Source organism: Nycticebus coucang, chromosome 4 (genome assembly GCF_027406575.1).
Source record: "Nycticebus coucang isolate mNycCou1 chromosome 4, mNycCou1.pri, whole genome shotgun sequence".
In the NCBI taxonomy this organism is placed as follows: Eukaryota; Metazoa; Chordata; class Mammalia; order Primates; family Lorisidae; genus Nycticebus; species Nycticebus coucang.
Genome location: NC_069783.1, coordinates 19217152 through 19241405, shown reverse-complemented (window position 1 = coordinate 19241405; position 24254 = coordinate 19217152). Strand labels below are relative to the sequence as shown.

General features: G+C 37.6%; 1 protein-coding gene across 2 annotated transcripts in view; it reads left to right on the top strand.

Moving 5' to 3' along the window:
- The first annotated feature begins 19417 nt into the window (after positions 1-19417).
- The window catches only part of LDAH (lipid droplet associated hydrolase), a 141429-nt gene continuing 136592 nt past the window's right edge, over positions 19418-24254 (top strand). For both annotated transcript variants that reach the window (XR_008379646.1, XM_053589131.1), the window contains exon 1: positions 19418-19495. The gene's annotated coding sequence lies outside the window, so the exon portion shown is untranslated. The remainder of the gene's footprint in view (positions 19496-24254) is intronic.

Here is a 24254-nt window from a genome sequence, read left to right as displayed (position 1 = left end):
TGGAAGATGCTGCTTCCACTTCAGAGAGATTATGACTGTCCCAGGACTTCAGGTCAGAGTCCTATGCTGAGCAGGTGTGGTAGAAGGTCCTCACTGCTGTGGTGGGGCACAGAAGGAGGCTGACCACTCCCTGGGAAACTTCTCATTAAAAAGGCTGGGGAAGGGAGGGGGGGAGGTTAGGGTGGAGGGAGAGTAATGGGTGGGGCCATATCTACGGTGCATCTTAGAATGGGTACAGGCAAAACTTGCTAAATGCAGAATACAAGTGTCTACATACAGTAACTAAGAAAATGCCATGAAGGCTACTTTGAACAGTTTGATGAGAATATTTCAGATTGTATATGAAACCCGCACATTGTACCCCTTGATTGCACTAATGTACACAGCTATGATTTAATAAAAATAAATTTAAAAAAATTAAAGAAAAAAAAAAAGGCTAAACCAAAGAACAAGTAACACAGCTCTCCCAAGCAGGGAACGCTCAAAAGGGGCACTGTCTTACTTCCTTTGTGACCCTTGGGTTGTGACTATCCTGGATTCTTGCTCAAGTGGAACGCTGGATGCTTTCTGATGCCATCTCTTTTCCTGTCCCTTCAGAGCCTTAAGTACAAGTAAAGTGAGACATCAAAGGAAGGTTTCAGGGAAAACAACAGATACTTTAGGATAAACTAGTTGGTAGCTGAAGTTGGGGGCTTGGAGGGGCTTATCTGTGGAATTTCACCCACAGGGGCTTCGAAAAACAGGTGAAAAAGTTGTGACAAAACTGCCATTTTCCAACATGTATTTTTTGCCGCTATAGCTTATGTATGCCCTAACAAACTTTATTTTTTAAAAAACCAGGGATTTCTTCTCCATAAAAATGCATAAACCTATAGTTTTTTAAAAATTATTTTATTTCATTGAAAATTGATTTGGCTGGACCACTGATAAGCAAGTTCATGTAACCTCTACGGATCTTAGTTCCTCATCTGTAAAATGAGAGGCTTAGACCAGATGACCTCTATGTGCCCCTCCAGAACTAAATCATACATGTGCATAATCGAAGGGAAATTCTGCTTTACTAAATGACAGATGTTACGCTGCAAGCAGGTGCTTATGAAGCAAGGATTCTCTGGCCTTTGACTCACCTTTTCCTGTGGAGTATTCCCTTACTTTTAGGATCCCTGGTTGATTCTTACTGCTACCATCATGCTGACTTCAGATGGCCTCTGCATACCCTCAAACCCAAGATGAATACAGGCTCTTGCCTTGGCCCTTCTGAACAATGCTTTTTTCACTTTGTGATAACTACAGGGTCCCACTCGGTCTAAGTACCCATCTGCCTCCATATATTAAAAAAAAGCATTCTTAAACATTTGTCACCTGAATGCCTCCTTGTGGAAACCAAGGCTTCTCAAAACTCAGGCTCAGAGAGAGTAAGAAAGGCCCAATTATTTCTTATATCAACTGAGGTCCACCTTACCGTTGTTCTGGTTTTATCTGAAGATGCTGCCTTTTCTCAAGATGATAGACACCAAGAATGACCTTTTGGGAAGACCCCATGCTCACCTCCCTACTCCTACCCCCATTGATTTAAAGGACTCGGCATAAAAGTCATATTATATTAGACACAGTAATCCCAGGACTTCTACAATGAAATAAAACAGTGAAAAAGATACATAAGAAAACAAACCAATATTATACACTTTGGTAATTGCTATAATTCAGATGTATTAGTCAAGATTAAAGTTGGTGCATGTAAGAGGAAACCAAAACACATGTAGGTTAAACAAAATAAGTAAATTTCTTAACTCTCAAATAAAAAGTTTAAAGGTACATAGTCCAAAGGCTGGTACAGAAGCTTAACAGTATCAGTCTCAGGAATTTTCCATCTTTCAGGTCCACCATTTCTAATGTACAGTATTCATCCTTAAGAAAGCCTCATGATCCAAGATGAATGCTAGAACTCCAGCCAGTACATCCCCATTCCAGGCAGTATGAAGAAGAAAAATGGATTAAGACAAAAGAGTTAGTTTCAGGTGTCTGTTTTGAAAAGATTTCTTGGAAGTCCCATTCAATATCTATTTGTTTTTCATCAGCCAAAGTTTGGTCACTTGGCTAGAAAAAGGTTGGGAATTAAGCATGTTGGCACTGCAAATAAATTTAGGAATAGTTTATGAGAGAATAAGGGGCGAAGAGATGCTGGATGTTGCCTCAGCGGGTATGTACAAAGTGAGTACTAGAGGTGCCTGGGGCAGGCAGAAAAGCTTCACTAAAAAGGCAGCATTTGAGCTAAAACAAAACAAAATAAAAAGGAATTAATTAGCCTCTCCGATTGGCAAAGAACATCCCAGGCCACACAAATAGGATGTGTAAACACAGAGCAGACAGAATTTAGCTTGGAGAGAAACTAGGAAACCTAGACTCCTGGAGCAGGGAGATGAGAGCCAACTGGGAGATTAGGGCTGGTTCATGCAGGCCTTGTGAACTGGATGGAGAGGTGTGGGTTTATCTTGTAGATAACAGGGAACTGATTAGCAATTTTAAGCATGAGAATAATGCAGTCAGATTTTCACAACCGAAAGAGGTTTCAACACATACCCTAAAACATGTCTATCAGCAATTGATGCAAGAGGAATTCTGTTTCATCCTAGATGATCCACCACAATAAACAGTCACTAACATGCTAAGAACATAGGAGGAAAGAAAGAAGGAGCAAGACAATTACTAGAACTTCCTTACAAAAACACACATGCACGCGCACACACGCACACGTGCACTGTCAGCTGCAGGATGACCGGTTTGTAAATTTGGACTGGAGAGCTTTATTTCTCAAAAACAGTTGCGGCCTGCAGGCTGCCCTTCTGATAGGCTGAGAAGCATAGCTTCTGCTCAGAAGCTGGGAACAGGCACTTCCAGGGATCACTAAAGGGAACAGGAATTTGTGCTAATCAGGGTGGTAGACTATATATATTTAGCAAGAAATAGTCATGAACATTTATGAGAAGAGAGGCTTGAGTACAATTAAGCTCCTTTGGGGGATCCATGTTTGCAAAATGGCAGCATTAGCATGATCCCAGGGTGAAGTTTTCAGCCACTCTAATGTCCAAAGGTGAAGCAGAGGATACCAATTCTCTCTGTGCACATGGCAGCCTCTGTAGACTAGTCAAAACAATTCCGTGGTCCGTGGACTCTTATCAGGAAGGAATGCTGGTCAGGTGTGTCAAAACTGCAACAAGGGAGGGGCAGTCGTAAGGGTGCTTGAAATCAGCAGAGGAGCAGGTCTTTTGCAAAGGTTGATTTCTTTTAAACCCTTGGGGGAAAAAGCCTAATGGCAGTTAGTGAGGGAGGGGCTATAATGATGCCTGTTCGACCCCCTATCCCATCAGTGGCAGGAACTCCAGTTGTAAGGTTTTTTGGTGTCCCCTTAGCCAAGAAGAGATCTGTTCATTACGGCTTGACCTGGTGCATTGCCCACTGCTCAAGAGGAAGTCAATACACTGAGACCGCAGGTGCTATAGCAGAGAAGGAGTTTAATATCACAGGTGCAATGTGAGGAGATGAGAGGAAGTTCTCAAATCCATCTCCCTGAGAAATTAGGAGAAAGAGTTTTTAAAGAAGTTTGGCAGGCCAAGGGCTAAGCATTTGGGTCTGCTAATTGGCTGGGGTTGGGGGTGGAACCATAGGGATGTGAAAATCAACTTCTTATGTTGAGTCAGTTCCTGGGTGGGGGTCACAAGACCAGTTGAGTCAGTTCCTAGGTATGGGCCTCTGGTCTGGTGGGGGTCAGCCATTCCACTGGAATGCAGAGCTGAAAGATGGCTCAAAAACTAGCCCTGGGTTTTACAAGGGTGGCATCATCTGTGGGAGCAATGAAGAAAGCTAAGAATCATTATAACCATCAGCTCTGTAACTCCTGAGTAGCGAGCAATTACAGGAAAGCAAGCCAGGGAACAATGGCTGCTTACATGTATAATTTCCCTATCACAGTTACCACCTTGTGGTTCTTTATTAATTTTATAAAGAGCAGTTTCATGTTCAGCCGGTTGGGGGGCTTAGGATTTTATTTTTATTTCTCAACACATACACACACCACACAAACCTGTATAGACATACTGCAAACCTGCAGAAATCTTACAGTAAACAAGAGGGCTTAGTGTTAAACTAAGTTTAGCCTAAAGCTGCCTCCTTACATATTTTAAGTTCAGTGTAGAGGTTTCTCCATACATAATGAGTGCACTGTAACCTCACTGGATATAAAAATGGACTGTAATCTACTCTTGTACCAATCACTGAGTTTGGGCCAATCAAAAGTAGCCAAGTGTTCAAACTGTGTTCAAATAAGGCAGACAAGCAACCCAGCTGTTTCTGCGCGTGACTTCCTTTTCTGTATGTCACTTTCCTTTTTCTGCCCATAAATCCTCTCCAAGCATGGGGCAGTGTAGAGTCTTTCCAAACCTATTCTGGGTGGAGGGGTGCGGAAGCTGCCCTTATCCAATTTATGAATCCTTCTTTGCTCAATTAAACTCTGTTAAATTCAATTTGTCTGAAGTTTTTCTTTTAATACTGGATAAACAGAAAGGAGGGGGAAAAATTAAGAGATGGATAAAAAAAGTAACAAATTTAACTCTGATCTATTCCTTTGTTCTGTCTCTTTCAGATCAGTCTTCCCCCCACACTTAAATCCTATTTCACCCTTAACATAATGGCAAGCCAATTTTTTAATCAAAAGCCATTTTTAGGATCAAAGAGAAACATATTTCTAGGCAAATAGTACGTTAGTTATAATGTATAACATCATATGGTGAGAGGTCTTCAAGTAAAAGTAGAGACAATATTCCCTGAAATTCTCAAAAAATCAAATGCCCCCAAATCTGGGCTGGAGGTGGGGATATTGAACCTTTTTTCTTCCAGGATATTTTTCTCAAGTACTAGCGGAAGTGCTAATGAGAGACAGGCCTCCTTGCCATCCAGTGACAAATGTTATAGGTCACATGAAACCACAGAAAATGAGTCTATTTAAAAATGTCAGATACAACACTAAAGTAAAACTCAGTCTTGTGTTTTTTCCTCTTGATCATGGTCTAATAGAGACAATTCAGAAATGATTTCTTCTGAACCTGGTGATATGATTGAAGTAGTGTTGCTAATGATAACAACGTGTAGAATTATTACATGGAAATAGTAATAATGCAAATCATATGGTCATAGCTCCAGTTTCCCTACAGATTATTCCTTCCTAGGTATATTTGATTCCTTAGAGATTATCATACTAAGTCTCAGATTTGTACTAACAAATAAAGAATTGGGATTTATAAGTACAAAATTAGACAGTTCACCAAAATTTCACCTATGCCATTTTTGCCATGTAAAATAATGACAACTTAATGCAGCAAGTATTAAACCAAAAACACTTTTCAATTATTTTTGGCAAGTGATGCACTGTTGCTTAGATCTGATCTTAGGTTTAAACAATTGTAAAATTGTATGAGTACTTACTAAATCAAAGGTACAACGTTTTATCTTTGCTGTCAAAATATGACACTCACTTTGGAATCTTTAAATATTACCTGGCTTTTTGACTATGCTTTCAAGAAAAAGTTGGAATATTTTCTTTTCCCTATTTAAATAATTTCTTTAAATTATCTTCATATCTTATATTGTTTTTGTATCTGATTGTTACTGGAAACTATTTTTCTCCTCTGTTCCTTTGAGGAAATTTTTTGAGACCATATTTATAGAGATAGATTATATTACTATGATTATAGGTAATTTCCACCAGTTTTAAGAGTAATAAAATCAAAATTTAAAAATTACAAACAAGAAGAGGCCATGTCTTTTTCCATATTAGTGAATTCTAGAACCATGCCCCAAAGCTGATGGGAACAGAGAGTTGGAATTTCCTCAAAGAAACAGAGTTATAATAAACCAGAGAATGATTTAGACCAAAACCCTGACATCCAACAAATCATGACCCTGTCTGCAAGTGCATCATAAAACAAAGACACAACTATATATTTTAAAATAATAATTTACATAGTAAAAATTATATTTCAAGTCCCATAAAATATATTTGTTCTAAAGATGTTGTTATCATATACTTACATGGACATTACATATTTTATAATACATATAATGTAGGCAAAGGTGCTTATAAAGGATCTGTAACTAAATATTTATTATGTTAAATACATAAATATTTATTTATATGCTCTCTCAGAGAGTTTGGCCAGCTTTGGCTGCAGTAAAAAAGACATTTCAAAATTTCAACAGTTTATAACAATAGAGATTTATTTCTTGCTCCCAGTACATGCTCTTAACTGGTTGGCTGGACCTCTATCCCACTTCTTCTTCATTCTGGGACCCTGGATAGAGGAACACCCCAATCTGGGACATGCTGATCTTGAGGTAGAAAGAAAAGAGAAATGACAGACTCCCACAATAGCAGAACTCACAATGGGCCATCTTATCACATTCCTTTGTCCAAAATAAGCCACAAGGCCAAGCTTAATGTCACTGGTCCTTAAAATACAATCTCTCACTGGGAAGGGCAGAAAACTATTGGTAATGACTTTATTATTTAAGAGATTTTTTTAAATATTTTTTTAAATATATTTATCCAAAATATATTTTTATTATCATAAACAACTTGATAATCTTCACAGGACAATGACTGCTCAACTAAACAAATCTGCTTGCTTATCCAATGACTATTAATATGACCGGAAATATGGGCTATAAGTGCTCAAGTGCTCAAATTTGAAATTTTATTCTCCATTTTGACTTCTGTTATAAAATGTTGTCCTTTCTGTGCTGTCTAAAACATCCCATAAGGAAAGCAAAGCTCAAAGGAAAATTTATATCTACAAATAAGACTCAAGTTAGAAAAGAGTAACACCAAAGAAAGAAGAATCACAAATAAAAACTGAAAAACATAAACCATTAGCTTATCAGTTCAAAAGGGAATTAGCATAAAACACACAAAAAAATGAAAATGACAATGAAATATCCCCCCAAAAGAGAAAATCAAAGAAGTCATAGGTGAGTACTTTGCTCAACTGTAAATAAATGAACCCAAGGACCTGAATTAAAAGGGTGATTTTTTAAAAAATAAAAGTTACCGGAATTATATAGTTCCAATATAATTTAAATTTTTCCAAAGCATAGAAAATTTAAAAAAGGAAAACTTCTGACTTTTTCACAAAGCTTTTTTTTTTTTCAGTCCAGCAATAACTTTATTAATATGGGTACAGTTTTGTTATGTTTTTAATATTTTCCAGGCTTTTTTCCATCATTTACTTTCAAATATTTAGCATTTTTTTGCATCAGCATTTCTTGTAAATAGCATAAAACTTGAACTAAGGGGAAAAAATATACACCCTGACAATCTTTTGTCTTTTAACTGAAGCTTTTTGCCCATTTACATTTCTTGTAATCATAGGCAAGTTTCACATGTTTTCATTATTTTATTTTGGGCTTTCTATTTGTACCATGTTCCCTGTGAACCTTATTTTGGATTATTTTTCATTCTAATTTCCTTCCCCCTCTACTATGTACAAGTTATAGACTAATCCTATTCTCCTAGTATTTACCATAAAATCTTAAATTTCTCCAATGCTCACTCAAATATTACCCTCTCCATAAATGATGCAAAGATTCTAAGACCTTCTTGTACTCAGCTATTTGTCATTGTTTTCTAAACTTAGTGAATGTCTTACACATTGGACATTATAAGTTATTGTTAATGGTCATGTTTCTTTTTTTTTTTTTTTTTTGGAGAGACAGAGTCTCACTTTCTGGCCCTCGGTAGAGTGCTGTGGCCTCACACAGCTCACAGCAACCTCCAACTCCTGGGCTTAAGCGATTCTCTTGCCTCAGCCTCCCAAGTAGCTGGGACTACAGGCGCCCGCCACAACGCCCGGCTATTTTTTGGTTGCAGTTTGGCCGGGGCTGGGTTTGAACCCGCCACCCTCGGTATATGGGGCCGGCGCCTTACCCACTGAGCCACAGGCGCCGCCCAATGGTCATGTTTCTTAAGATTCAACCACATATTTCCTACTTTTTCGTTCATTGTTTCCTCCTGCATATCAGCCCTTCTCCCTGAATGATCACTTTCTGCCTGAAAAAACTCCCTCAATTTCCTTTGATGAGGATCTACAGGTGGTAAATCCTCAGCTACTGTCTTTTCATCCTCATCCTCCAAAGGTATTTTTTTTTGTCAGATGAACATTTCTGGCTCACTAGTTATTTTCTCTCAGCACCTTGAAAGTGTTACTCTAGAGTGTTCTGACTTCCAGGCTGTGGGGCTGAGGAATTGGCTCTCAGTTTGTTATTCTCACTTTTCTGGTTGGCTTTGGTTTTCCCCACTTTCCCTCATGTATCTTTTTTTTTTTTTTTTTATTGTTGGGGATTCATTGAGGGTACAATAAGCCAGTTACACTGATTGCAATTGTTAGGTAAAGTCCCTCTTGCAATCATGTCTTGCCCCCATAAAGTGTGACACACACTAAGGCCCCACCCTCCTCCCTCCATCCCTCTTTCTGCTTCCCCCCCCATAAACTTAATTGTCATTAATTGTCCTCATATCAAGATTGAGTACATAGGATTCATGCTTCTCCATTTTTGTGATGCTTTACTAAGAATAATGTCTTCCACTTCCATCCAGGTCAATACAAAGGATGTAAAGTCTCCATTTTTTTTAATAGCTGAATAGTATTCCATGGTATACATATACCACAGCTTGTTAATCCATTCCTGGGTTGGTGGGCATTTAGGCTGTTTCCACATTTTGGCAATGGTAAATTGAGCTGCAATAAACAGTCTAGTACAAGTGTCCTTATGATAAAAGGATTTTTTTCCTTCTGGGTAGATGCCCAGTAATGGGATTGCAGGATCGAATGGGAGGTCTAGGTTGAGTGCTTTGAGGTTTCTCCATACTTCCTTCCAGAAAGGTTGTACTAGTTTGCAGTCCCACCAGCAGTGTAAAAGTGTTCCCTTCTCTCCACATCCACGCCAGCATCTGCAGTTTTGAGATTTTGTGATGTGGGCCATTCTCACTGGGGTTAGATGATATCTCAGGGTTGTTTTGATTTGCATTTCTCTAATATATAGAGATGATGAACATTTTTTCATGTGTTTGTTAGCCATTCGTCTGTCGTCTTTAGAGAAAGTTCTATTCATGTCTCTTGCCCATTGATATAAGGGATTGTTGGCTTTTTTCATGTGGATTAATTTGAGTTCTCTATAGATCCTGGTTATCAAGCTTTTGTCTGATTGAAAATATGCAAATATCCTTTCCCATTGTGTAGGTTGTCTCTTTGCTTTAGTTATTGTGTCCTTAGCTGTACAGAAGCTTTTCAGTTTAATGAAGTCCCATTTGTTTATTTTTGTTGTTGTTGCAATTGCCCTGGCAGTCTTCTTCATGAAGTCTTCCCCCAGGCCAATATTTTCCAGTGTTTTTCCTATGCTTTCTTGGAGGATTTTTATTGTTTCATGCCTTAAATTTAAGTCCTTTATCCATCTTGAATCAATTTTTGTGAGTGGGGAAAGGTGTGGGTCCAGTTTCAGTCTTTTACATGTAGACATCCAGTTCTCCCAACACCATTTATTGAATAGGGAGTCTTTCCCCCAAGGTAAGTTCTTGTTTGGTTTATCAAAGATTAGGTGGTTGTAAGATGTTAGTTTCATTTCTTGGTGTTCAATTCGATTCCAAGTGTCTATGTCTCTGTTTTTGTGCCAGTACCATGCTGTCTTGACCACTATGGCTTTGTGGTACAGACTAAAATCTGGTATGCTGATGCCCCCAGCTTTATTTTTGTTACTAAGAACTGCCTTAGCTATACGGGGTTTTTTCCGGTTCCATACAAAACGCAGAATCATTTTTTCCAAATCTTGAAAGTACGATGTAGGTACCTTGATAGGAATGGCATTGAATAGGTAGATAGCTTTGGGAAGTATAGACATTTTAACAATGTTGATTCTTCCCATCCATGAGCATGGTATGTTCTTCCATTTGTTAATATCCTCTGCTATTTCCTTTCTGAGGATTTCATAGTTTTCTTTATAGAGGTCCTTCACCTCCTTCGTTAGGTATATTCCTAGGTATTTCATTTTCTTTGAAACTATGGTGAAGGGAGTTGTGTCCTTAATTAGCTTCTCATCTTGACTGTTATTGGTGTATACAAAGGCTACTGACTTGTGGACATTGATTTTATATCCTGAAACATTACTGTATTTTTTGATGACTTCTAGGAGTCTTGTGGTTGAGTCTTTGGGGTTCTCTAAGTATAAGATCATGTCGTCAGCAAAGAGGGAGAGTTTGACCTCCTCTGCTCCCATTTGGATTCCCTTTATTTCCTTGTCTTGCCTAATTATATTGGCTAGAACTTCCAGCACTACGTTGAATAGTAAAGGTGACAGAGGACAGCCTTGTCTGGTTCTAGTTCTAAGAGGAAAAGCTTTCAGTTTTACTCCATTCAGTAAAATATTGGCTGTGGGTTTGTCATAGATAGCTTCAATCAGTTTTAGAAATGTGCCACCTATGCCTATACTCTTCAGAGTTCTAATTAGAAAAGGATGCTGGATTTTATCAAATGCTTTTTCTGCATCTATTGAGAGGATCATGTGATCTTTATTTTTGCCTCTGTTAATATGGTGGATAACGTTTATAGACTTGCGTATGTTAAACCAGCCTTGCATCCCTAGGATGAAGCCTACTTGATCATGATGAATGACTTTTTTGATGATAAGCTGTAATCTATTGGCTAGGATTTTGTTGAGAATTTTTGTGTCTATGTTCATGAGTGAGATTGGTCTGAAATTCTCCTTTTTGTTTGGGTCTTTTCCTGGTTTTGGTATCAGGGTGATGTTTGCTTCATAGAATGTGTTGGGGAAGATTCCTTCTTCCTCAGTTTTTTGGAATAATTTCTGCAGTACAGGAATAAGCTCTTCCTTGAAGGTTTGATAGAATTCTGGAGTGAAGCCATCTGGACCAGGGCATTTTTTGGTTGGAAGCTTTTTTATTGTTTCTTTGATCTCAGTGCTTGAAATATTTCACAAAGCTTTTTAATACTTTTAACAGGTGAAGGCTATGTTAATCAGTTTGATGGAAGTATTTCAAAATGCATATAAAACCAGCACATTCTACCCTACAGTTGCATTAATGTACACAGCTATGATTTAATAAATATATGTATATATAATACTTATAACAAAAACCCTAAAGGAAAGCCAAAAATTAACTTCACTTAAGAATATCAGTATAAAATCTTATATAAAATATTAATAAATAGAATAAAGCAACATTTTAAAATAACATTTTATGATTTTTTTTATAGTTTTAAGGGGACCCCCTAAGTAGTACACATTATTTGCACCTGGGTTCTGAAAAAAACTGAGAAATCAGACTAGGAATAAAGCATCTAGGGACAAAAATGTCATCTTTATTTCTGAGAAGGGCTATATTAGAGCCGGCAGCCAGTATCAGAGTCAAAAGGGCTTGCAAAGTGAACCCCGGCATTAGACCGACTTACATACCTAGTCACAGGCGATGTTCTGCAGGACGGAAACTTTCTAAGGCTATTCTTACATCATGGAAAGCAAAGACCTCTGCTTCCTGTAGGAAGTTAACACCAAGAAGAAAAAAGATGATGTAAGTGTTCATAATTCTTCTAAAGTTAACGTATCAGGAAGTCACTCTGTCTTCCCTGGGGCAGAAGGATCTAAGTTGGTATAACATTTCTGGCCTGTCCCATTCCCTTCTCAGCCAGAAATGTTATACCAACTTAGATCTTCACCATGGAAGGAAATATTGGGAGTGGAAAATGCGGCTTGTTGACTTTGTTTTTGTTTATTTTTGTTTGTTTGGGGGGTTTTTTTGTTTTGTTTTGTTTTTTTGCAGTTTTTGGCTGGGGCTGGGTTTGAACCTGCCACCTCTGGTATATGGGGCCAGCGCCCTACTCCTTTGAGCCACAGGCACCACCCAACTTTGTTTTTTAGGTGTTTTTTTGTTTGTTTGTTTTTTCACTTGGTTTAACCATTAGCCCAGGGTCTATATCCCTCAAGTGATAGCTCCTGTAGAGTCTTGCTTCTACCCTCAGCAAGCCATTGCACCAATAACTACACCAGCAGTTGGGTATTCTTCAGGAACTTCTGATGGGCAAAGGAGATATGGCCCCAGAGGCTAGGAACTGGATTAGAACAATACTTTATTTGACAAACCCAAGGCCATGCTGTGCTCAAGTGTGTAATTTTATCCATTTTGTCTTCTGTTTTAAAATGCTGTGCTGTCAAAAACAGCCCATCAGAGAGTCCTCAATGATATTAATGACAGTATTAAGGCACTCCAATAGTAAAATGCAAACACTGTTGCCTAGAAGCATAGATTAAAACTATGAAGATTCTGTCAGCCAAATGTGTTTTTGAGGAATTGAATATGTATCTGATATTAGAAGATTATAGTTATTTTGTGTGGTGTGATAATGATATTATTCTTTTTTTTAAAAAAAAAAGTCCTTATCTGTTAGATATTCAGGCTGAAGTATTTAAAGTTAAAATAATATGACATTTGGAATTCATGGAATTCGTTTTTAAATGTTCCAGCAAACAAATAAAAAAAAGTCATACTGTAGATGTAACTTGAGAGCCCAGGAGCCTAAACATGCCTGAGAAACTCAGGGCAGTGATACTTGAGTGTTAAAATAACTGTAGAGATTTTTGGCTAGTTGGGGTAGGGTTCTCTTAGAAAGTAGTAGTGTTCTAGGCAGAAAGGTTACAGAGGTTTAGAAAAGCATGTTGGGATAGACATACATGAGCTCAAGGCAATTCTGCAGTAGAAGTTATACACAACCTTAGTGAACACATTTGAGGAACAAATGTTCTTCTCGATTGTACAGTTTAGACTAGTCAACTTTTCTTCACTGGATCATGCTTTGTCAGACTATTTTATGTATTTTGTTAAATTAATCTCTTTCCAGGATGCAATCTTCCTTATCCTTTATGCAAATACTTTCTCTCCAGGCAGAACTCAAGAATTCTCTTGAGTCAAAAATTTTTCTTACCCATTTGTAGTTCACTTAACTCTCTCCCTCTTCTAACTTGTAAAAGCATGCTGTTTAATTTGGTAGTTGATTATGTGCTTATGGACAGAACCAGTATCATTTTAAATGGGATAATCTTATCTCCTTGGCTAGAAGTAGTTATTTCCTTGGAGTCATCCCAAGCCTAGCCACAATACTTAGGATGTTATAGGACTCATGACTCATCACACAGATCTTTCTCCCAACATAGGAAGAAGGCCAGATATGGGCTGCCAAAATGTTAACGCAGCTACTCAATCCCCACCAATGCCCCTTGGGGTTGAGCTCTCAATTCCACTCTATGGGGGTAGGGGGAATATAAAAATAGAAAAGGAAAAGAAAATGAATGTGGTTCTATGATAGCCCTAAAACAATTTTAAAAATAAATAATTTTAGAATCAAAAGTTGAAATGCTTTAATAATACTTAAAATTAAACATTTAAAAAAGTCAACTCTGTCAATTTAAGAATTCTAAAGAAAATCATGAATGAAGATGGGATCTAAGAATGGATTTCAACTCTGTGCTAACGATGTGACATTTTTGGTGGTGGTGAACTAGTTTGTGAAAATGCAGGAAAACTTGAGATTCTTTTTAAACCATAACAGCATTTTTGGCAACAGCTAGTACTCTGAAGCTTGAAATCAACCTAGCTAATATCATTCTTTCAAAACAGCAATAATTTGATCAGATATTTAGTTTCCTATGGCTGCTGCAACAAATTATCATAAATTTAGTGGCTTAAAACAACACAACTCTTCCAGGCACAGTGGCTCACACCTATAATCCCAGCATTTGGGGTGATGGAAAAGGGAGGATTGCTTTGAGGCCAGAAGTTCGAGGCTGCAGTAAGCTATAATTGCACTACTATACTCCAGCCTGGGTGACAGAGCCAGACCCTATCTCTGGAAACAAAACAAAACAAACAAAACACCCCATACCAGTTTTACAGTTCTGGAGGTCAGAAACACAAAATCAGTTTTAATGGACTAACATCAAGGAGTTGGCAGGCCTCTGTTCCTTCTGGAAGCTCTAGGGGAGAAATCATAATCATTTCTTTGCTTTTTGCAGCAATTGGCTGTCTGCATTCCAGTCTGTGGCCCCTCCTCTAGCTTGGAGCCAGCCATGAAGCATCTTCTAATCCCTCGCACTATAACTGCTGCTTCCACCATCACGTTTCTTTCTTGTTCCCACTGTGATAGTACCTTCTTTGATTCTAACTTTTCTTTCTCCCTCTCACACAGAACTTTGTAGTTACATTAGGCCCACCTGCATAATCCAGGATAATCTCTCTATCTCAAAATCCAAATACATTTCATCACATCTGCAAAGTCCTCTTTGTCAGGTAATGTAGCATCAGAGGTTCCAGGGATTAGGATGTGGACACCTTTGGGAAGACATCTCAGTCTACCATAGTTGGATAGGTGGATGGTACGGTAAGGTGTTTTGAGCTATGATAAATCCCATTCTTATTTTACTGCGGAATATAAAGTCTCCATTAAAAAATAAAAAGAAATGATATTGAAATGCTCTGGAACAGTATTATTAACTCACAAAAACTTCATTGAATGAAGCAATTAGTTTCTTAGGAATCCAATAAAATTGGAACATACTGTACTTTAAAAGGAATAATTCATCTACAAATCTCCACTTTATTTTCAATTTGTAGAGAGAGTTGAGCTATATCTCCTATATTTATCTTACCCTGTCCCAATGTTGTTCTGCCACTAAAAGCTTCTTTATGGTGTAGGGTTTCATTGAAGAGGAATAATGGGTCAAGTCATGGATTAAAACAAAACATTTGGAGTGTAGTTATACTATAAGTGGTGAATTACCTTGAAAGTCTTAAATACATCATTTTAGGCTATTTCTCTAATTGATACACACACATATAAGGACATATGTATAAATATATATTCAAATACACGTGTATATACGTGTTTTGTATAATTTTTGATGGCAAGACCATCTAAACGTTGGTGTTTACTAGTGTATTTTAAATTCATTCTTTTTATAAGCTAAGTGCCTCTGAGAAGACAATACTATCAACAAATGGTCCTTTAGCAAGAATCGCCAAGTCTCACACCTCAAGTGTGCCAACTCTTGGAACCATGTATTTCTTTGGGTCTCTGCCTAATTAAATACCAGGAGGAACTTTTAGTTTTAGTTAAATATAGCTCTTTCAATTTTTAGATGTTATTTCTATACTACATAGATTCCTAAAGATTAAAATAATACACTTTCATAAACTTTTTTTAAAAATTTGGAGGCCGAGGCAAGAGGATGGCTTGAGCCAAAGAGGCTGAGGTTGCTGTGAGCTAGGATGCCGTAGCACTCTACCCAAGGCCATAGAGTGAGACTGTATCAAAACAACAACAAAACCCTCATTTGAGTTTATGTTTAAGATGGCCATTATATTGGATTTGTTTTCTTTTTAGAAAAATTCATTTCAGATTAATATGAGAGCACAAATGATTAGGTTACATTGTTTGCATTTGTCAGGTAAAGTTCAGGTCATAGTTGAGCCTTTCACCAGAAGTTGCGATGTGTACCCTTACACTGTGCCCATTAGGCGAGAGCACACCAATCCCCGACCCGTGTCCCCTCTCACCTTTCACTCCTCCCCTCCCGCCACTTGAATTTAATTGTGCTTTTCTCTTGTGTGGATGCCTAGTTGTTTATCTATTGATTTCATATTAGTACTGAGTACATTGGATACTTCTTTGTGTATTCTTATAATACTTTATTAAGAAGAATGTCCTTTAATCCATCCAGGTTAACACAAAAGATGTAAAGTCTTCATTTTTATGGCTGAATAGTATTCCATGATACATTTATGCCACAGTTTATTAATCCATTCATGTGTTGATGGGCATTTGGGCTGATTCCATGTCTTAGCAATTGTGAATTGAGCTAAGATGAACATTTTAGTGCAAATGTCCTTAATGTAAAATGATTTATTTTTTGCTGTGTAGACACCTAGTAATGAGTGGATTTTTTTTTTTTTTTAACCAAAAGTGTCTGAAAGAAGAATCAATGTGGATTTCAGGATAACTAGTGCCATTTTGTGAAGACTGCATTAAACAATCATACATTTAAAAGCATTCAGAATTATCTCCACTTATAAATGCTACCAGTCTGCAGCCTGAAGGTTGGGAGCTACAGCTTTAAACAAAAAAGGTTTATTTCTTTTGCATCAAATTTGTTGCTGTGGTTTGAATATGGTTTGTCCCCACAAAAACTCATACTGAAATCTGATACCTAATGTTGCAGTGTTGGAAGGTGTTTGGGTTACAGGCAGATCCCACATGAATAAGTTGGCTCCATTTTGAGATAATGAGTCTTTGCTCTCGTGAGACTGGGCTGGTTCTCACAAGAGCCGGTTGTTATAAAGGAAGGTTCCTCCTCCTGTTTGGTCCCTCTCCACATGTGTCTGCTTCTCATTCGGGCTTCTCTGCCCTGCTATGATGCAACACAAAAGCACTCACCAGGAGCTAAGCAGATGCTGGCACCATGTATCTTGAACTTCCCAGCCTACAGAACCATAAAGTAAATAAACTTCTTTTCTTTATAAATTATCCAGTCTCAGGTATTCTGTTACAGCAACACAAAGAGACTAAGATGTGTTTATCACAAGATGGAGATTAGAATCTATGCAGTGACAGTTACTCAAGGAAAGTTATAAGATATTGGGACTGATACCAGCTTTAATGTTGGTATAATATTGCTGAAGCTAAAAGTGAAGCCTATAATCCCAGAACTTTGGGAGACTGAGGCAGGAGGATTGCTTTGAAGCCAAATGCTCATCCTGGAAGTGAAATACCATTTTTCCTTACAATTTATTGGCCAGTACCACTCACATTCCATCTCTCCTTCTCCCCACATCCCATTCACCTAACTGTAGATAAAGTCATTCCTATCAAATGTTTAGGAGGTAGAAAGTGGAAACTATTTATCACAGATAACTCCTCAATCTACAGAATAAATTGCATATGCCCTAAACATCCATATTCTTTCATGTAGCCTGTGGATAAATGAATGACAAAACAATGCCCAGAGAGAAGTGAAGTCAAGGGATGGAAAGAGAATTCAGCCTAAATTCCCAACTGTTTTACAGACCCAATTTCCACTTTGTACTGTGGTCAAGATGAATTCCTGCCCTGGGAGTGGGAGATCAATGGTCCTATGTGGGCTATATGAACTTTGTGATTCCTATTTGACTTTCAAGTGGAGATGTAGGGTAGGTTGTTTGGTCTGCAAGCCAGGAACTCATGGGAGACATCTGGGCCAAAGATGTGGATTTGAGAGTTGTCTATCTATAACTAGTATTTAAAGCTGTAGAACTGAATGCAAACACCTAGAGAGAAAGTTTAGGTAGAAGAGATGTTCAAGGACAGTGCTCTAGGATATAAGGCAGCTAAGGTTAAAGGGGGCAAAGAATGAGAAGGGATGCCAGAATTATCTTACTTGATGTCCTGGCTGACTCCTTGCCATCCAGGACTCTGTTCAGAGTCCTTGTCAACCCAACCTGATTGACCTACTCTTTTTAACACTAACATTTAATTATTTACTCTTTTCTTATTCGTTATTTCCTTACCTTGCAAAAAAGCAAAGATCTTTTTGTCTTGCCCCTGCCACCCAAAACAACACCTACCCATCACACACTAAGCACTTGGTAAGTATTTTTTTGAATAACGAATGAATTAATGCTATGGTGCACATATACAAAAGGATTTTAATAGTCCTTGTTTGAGGAGTGTATGGAGCACATTTTCTAAGGGCAGATCCTATTTTAATGGGAACTGAAAATGAATGAGAAAGGAAAATACACACACAAAAGTTTCACAAGGCAGGTTTACCTGGAACATGTGCCAAGTGGATTCTGTGAGCCTCACAGGGCTACCCAGCAGATTTATACCTAGATTTGCAGCATGTTTTCCATGTATCAAACTCTATTCCAGACTTAGGGAATATAAAGATGAGTGAAGGAAATGGTACTTGCTCTCCAGGATTTCAGAGTCTGGTGTTGGAGCCAGATAAACAAGCATACCAATTAAAGAATGCAAATGGTGATACAGAATTGTAAAGGAGGATGCCTCGCCACACTGGAGGTATCAGGAAAAGCCATTTGAAAATAAATCTTGCCATTATGTTGGAGTTAGTCCATGGAGGCAGGGGTAAGTGAGGTAGAGCCTGGCTCTGCCTAGGTACCTTGGGCAAGTTATTTAATTTCTCTGTGCTTCATTTTATACTATAGTTAAAATGAAGATAATAATACTGACTAACCATAAGGTCTGGAAAGAGAGATTTAAAAAAATATTGAGCCCTCTTGGTTAACTTTTCTGGTACAGGCTTAACAAAATTGGAGATATTAATCTTTTGAGGCAATGCATCTCAGATGTATATACAAGGGTTGAAAGAAAATACTGCATTAGTGAACTACACTCATTGGAATTTTGCATACACAAATTGAACTGTACATTAGTAATGGCAGAAAATACCAAGGACTTATCATGTAATATCATTGTAATATAATCAATATTTATTATATGTATTTACATTTCTAGATTCTAATGCCACATGTTAACACTGATTTCATTGGATTTCTGTGGGGATTAAAATTAATTCATTCAGAAAAAGCTCTTAGTACAGTGAGTGGCTTTTTCTAAACTCTGTGTGTTGCTGATTGTATTTAGGAAGCAGGGAGGAGATGATGAGGTCCCAGACTACTTGCCACAACGGGTGAGACAGTGGTGCCAATCACTGAGATGTTGAATACAAAAGGAGCAAGATTTATTTCCATGTAAGGGCTAGTCATTGATGATCTGTCAGTGTACTCGTCTGATTCTCTCCCTAACAATAAGACTGTCGTGTTCAGCATAGTGCATCAGTGCGTCATTGCATAGACATATACTAATTTTATATTATGCGCGCGCATACACACACCAGTTTGGGTGTGTTAAGTTCAAAATATACCTCTGGTATAGACACGTTTAGCATTTTCCCAGGGCACAGAGTATCAGGGGCTGACCGTACTAATGCTAATATTGTCAAACGAGAATCCACTTCCTGTGTTTGTGGGAAGGAAAGAGATATAACCAGTAATGGAGGAAGGGGAAACGTGGGCAAAGAAAAAAAAGAGGGAGAAATGAAGAATCAATGAGAGGAAAGGGAAACCGAGCGATTATCAACAATGACATACAATAACAGGCGGGTAAAGCCGAAATGAAAGAGAAGGGAAGGATGCATATCCTCTGGGAGATCTCGGTGGACCCCAAGCCTAGGTCAGATATCTGCCAGCTCGCGCACCGCGCGCCCGAAAGGCGTCACTTCCCGGAGGAGGGAGCGCGCGGTGTCGGACGTCACCTGGAGGCGGAACTTCCGGCTCCGAGACGCCTTCCCAGGATCCTCAGGGAAAGCCGGCCGCCTTCTAGGCGGACAGGTGAGCTACTGGTCTACCCCATCTGGGTGACTGCCCGAGGAAGGACAGGTGGGCAGGCACGCAGGATCTGGAACTTCTTCCTTTCTATGGCTCCTCGCAGAAGGCTACATGGCTCGTAGCTGTAGCAATAACATTGCTGCGATTGCTTATAGTTCTGAGCCATTTGACGTGGGAGCCCATTGGGTTGCTGACAGGGCAGTCGCTCCGCCAAGTGCGCTAACGCACCAGTTGTACTGCCGTCGCATCTACCCTTTGCGGGGAGTCTTATTGTGATCCTTTCGGGGAGTAGGGTCCTGAACGTTTGGCAACCATCTGGGAAGAAATGACTAAGAGGTGTCAAAGTTTGGGCCTGGAGTGTGCTTTGCAGCAGGCGTCTAGTGTTCACACCGCTTTTCTTCCACCTTTAAGATGAGACAGTTTATTCTTATTTATGTCTTATCTCGAAAGTACTTACTAGACACCTGCTTTGCGTTTTGTGTACCAGACACTGGGGAATTTATGATTCACCATCTGAACCCATAATTCTTCGTCATTTTAATTCTAAGAGCAAATCCCTGTAGAGAAAAGACACATGATTGAAAGAAACCAACAGAAAGAAAGAAACCAAGAAAAATCTTCAGAATGTTTATTCATACATTTTTCTTTTAAAAACCTCTTTCTGAAACTGTAAGTAGAAGTGTCCCCATTGGGTATTTTCCCTTTTTTTTTTTTTCACCTAAAAGTGGAAAGCCTGCAAACCTAAGCACTCTTGTTAGCATGTAGGATTTTAGAGGACAATCAAGGCAACACAAGGTGCCCCTTTAAAATTTGTATTTTAATATTTTGTAATTAGATGACTTTAGACCTTCAGGCTGGGTGACTGACTTTGTTGAAAGATTGATCCCTTTTCAGCATTTTCTCACTTGTAGTATTACCACATATATTTAGAATTAAGCACTTAATTCTGAGGTCTACTTTAAGAGTACTTCAACCAAAGGGAAGTTAGTATATTATTTTTAATAATATTTAACATATGTAAGTACAGTCGTTTGTACAAATTTATGAAATTCTTGTCTTTAATTGATATCCAGAAGCTGCATTTTGGCACATTTAAAATATTGTATCTGTGTGTAATTACAATAAAGAGGCAGCAAAAGAGTTGTCAAAAATATTTTTTACCTTTTTCAAGTAAATTCAGGAAGTTCATCAGTGTAGTGTGTGCATTAGTTTTTATATTTCCTTGTGGTAGTGATGGATTTTATGTTCATCTCATAAGTTCTATTTTCTAACTCAGTTGCACACATATGAGTAGAATCTCGCTGAGGTTAGTATGCAGTCATTTAAGGAGCAAATATTCAGATAGCAAAAGTAAATGAAATGCAAAAGTTGCAAAAAATGTTGTAAAATTGCTGGTCTAATGCCCATTTACCAGGCAGGAACAAAGACAATGGCACAGAATTTTCAAGTAACATATAGCATACTCATTTCCACATGGCCTTACTCCTATAAGTATTGCAGGTCATTCTTTCAATTACATATCCTTTCAAAGTAATGTAACTGGAAAAATAATGGAGTAGGAGTCAGAAGAATATAGAATTGATTTTGCCATTGAAATTCTTTTGACCTTGAACAAAGAATATAAAAATCTTTGACCTTCAATTTCTTAATTAATTGCACTGTCCATTTTTGAAGACCTTGTCAAGGTCAGATGAGAAGGGATGAAATGTACTTTGCAAATGAACTACAAAAACATGGTTTTGTTGCAAGAGGCAATAGTATCAAGTCAGAATACAGAAAATGCTTATTTGCTTCAACATGTTATTCTGAAGAAAGATAGGATGGATATAAATTTAATAGTTAACAGCAGACTAAAAACTATTTTGTTTATGAATCTATATTATATGTTGACTTTAAACTGTATCTTTTGAAGTTTACATAGTCCTGTGTGGTAAAATTCCAAATTTTTCCCTTTTCATAACACTTAACACCCATTGTAATCAGATAAATACATTTTAAAAGAAAATATCTTTTTCATTTTGAAATAATTATAGATTCACAAGAAATTGCAGAAGTCTTTTATAGAGACCTGCTTGTGCACCCTTTAGCTGGCCTCCCCTGATGGTAACATCTTGGATAACTATAGCACATTATCAAAACTGGGAAACTGGGGCCAGGCTCGGTAGCTCAGGTCTTTAATATCAGCACTTTTGAATGCTGGGATGGGAGGATCACTTGAGACCAGTCTGAGCAACATAAAAAGACCCCACCTCTTAAAAAAAAACAAAACAAAACAGGAAATTGATATAATATGAAGAGTTTCTTGCGATTTTTCTAGTTTTATAAGCACTTATTTGTGTGTGTGGTGTGTAAACACCTGTATGCAATTTTATCACGTGTAGTTCTTATAACCTCAAGGCACAGAATTCATCCATCACCATGAGGTTCCCTCATGATGCCTCTATATAGTCATAACCATCTTGTCCCCAGCCCTATTCCTAAGCCTTAGCAACCACTAATCTCTTTCTCTTTATAATTTTGTTATTTCAAGAATACTGTGTAAATGGAATCATACAGTATGTAAATTTTTGAGGTACTTTTTTTTTACTCAACATAATTTCTTTGAGGTCGCTCCAAGTTGTGGATGCCAATAATTTGTTCCTTTTTTGTTGCTGAGTGGTTGGTATTCCATGGGATAGCTATGTCACAGTTAACCAGTCACTCACTGAAGGACATTTGGGTTAGGCTGTTATGAACCTTTGTTTGAAGGTTTTTGAGTGAATGTGAGTTTTATTTCTCTGGGATGTCTGAAAGTAAATTTGCTAGGTTATATATGGTAAGTGTGTATTTAGTCAACTGATATGATTTATTAGGCTTGTTGCTATGGTGAGTTACATTGACTGATTTTCAAATGTTGAACATATCTGGAGTAAGTACCACTTGGTTATGGTATCTAATCTTTTTCATACATTACTGGATTCTATTTGGTAATATTTTGTTAGGGTATAGGTATGAGAAGTATTCTATACCTTTTTTGTACTATTTTTGTCTGGTTTTGGTATCTGGGGAATAGCATTCTGCATGATCATTAGTAACAGCCCCTGTTTCATTTTTTTTTAAGTTTTTTTTTGTAGAGACAAAGTCTTACTTTATGGCCCTCGTTAGAGTGCCGTGGCCTCACACAGCTCACAGCAACCTCCAACTCCTGGGCTTAACCTATGCTCTTGCCTCAGCCTCCCGAGTAGCTGGGACTACAGGCGCCCGCCACAATGCCCGGCTATTTTTTGGTTGCAGTTTGGCTGGGGCCGGGTTTGAACCCACCACCCTCGGTATATGGGGCCGGCGCCTTACGGATTGAGCCACAGGCGCCGCCCCCCTGTTTCATTCTTGATACTATGTTAGTAATTTGTGTCTTCTCTTTTTATTAATATCTTTTGCAATGACAGTTTATCAATTTTATTTATCTTTTTCAAAAAACTGTTTTTTTGTTTCATTGATTTTTCTATACAGGGTGTCCCAAAAGTCACTGCTAAAGTTACCATAGCTATGGAAAATGGAAAATTGTAACTAAATGTACTCTTACATACAAAATATTCATCACAAAATTTTTCAAAATATTTACAAGATATTCTCTATGTGTTGGCCATCTCTTTGTAAAACTGATTTATATAAGTTCTTTGTATATTGTGGGGGAAATCTGTATTTTATATATAGACATGTATATATAGGATTTATATAGGATTTATATGTACATATTTTCAGTGTGTGTATATATAAATATTTTCCATCAAGCTTGTATCCAGAGAATACTATACATATATGTATACATATACTTTACACAAAATATGTGTGTGTGTTTGTATAATGTCTCTACTCTGTAACTTGTCTTCTCACTCTTTTTATAGTCTCTTTTGCTGAATATAAGTTCTTAATCTTAGTGGATGCAATTTAAAAAGTCTTTTGTTTATGGTTAAAATATACAATATCTTGTTTAAGTAACCTTTGGCCATCCTAAGCTAATAAAGGTATGTTCTAATGTTATCTTTCGGAAGCTTTATTGTTTACTTTTCTCCTTTAGATGTACAATATACCTAGTCTTATATTTTGTGTATGGTTTGAGATAAGAGTCAAGATTCATTTATTATCCATATAAGTATCCAGTTGACCCAGCATCATTTATTTGAAAGATCTTTTCCTTACTTTCTTCGGAGACACCATTGTCATAAATCATGTGCATGTATGTTTGGATTTGTTTCTGGATTCTCTGTTCTTTTCCAATGTTTTGTCTTTGTGCTTAGTAATTGTATCTTTTTTATTAAGTCTAGATATAGGGTAAAGTCCTCCATCTTTGTGGTTATTCTTCACAATTGTCTTGGCTGTTCTTGACTTTTTATTTCCATACACATTTTAGAATTCACTTTCCAGTTTTCATTAAAAAAGAGAAAAGGAAAGGGGGGAAAAGTCTGTTGATTTTGACTGGAATTTTACAAAATCTAAGTTGAAGTTTACTGAGTCTTCTAGCTCATGAATATGGTTGGTCCCCATATTATTTAAGTTTTCTCAGCAAACTATAATATTATATATAGCTTTCTGTGTAAATGACTTGTACATTGTTAGATTTATTCCTAAGTATTTGATTTTTGAGTGCTATTATAAGGGGTATCATTTTAAAGTTTTTGTTTTCTAGTTGCTTCTTGCTGATGTATAGAAATATATTTGATTTTTATATATTAACCTTTTAGCTAATGACCATGTTGCAGTCACTTAATTCAAATAGAGTATG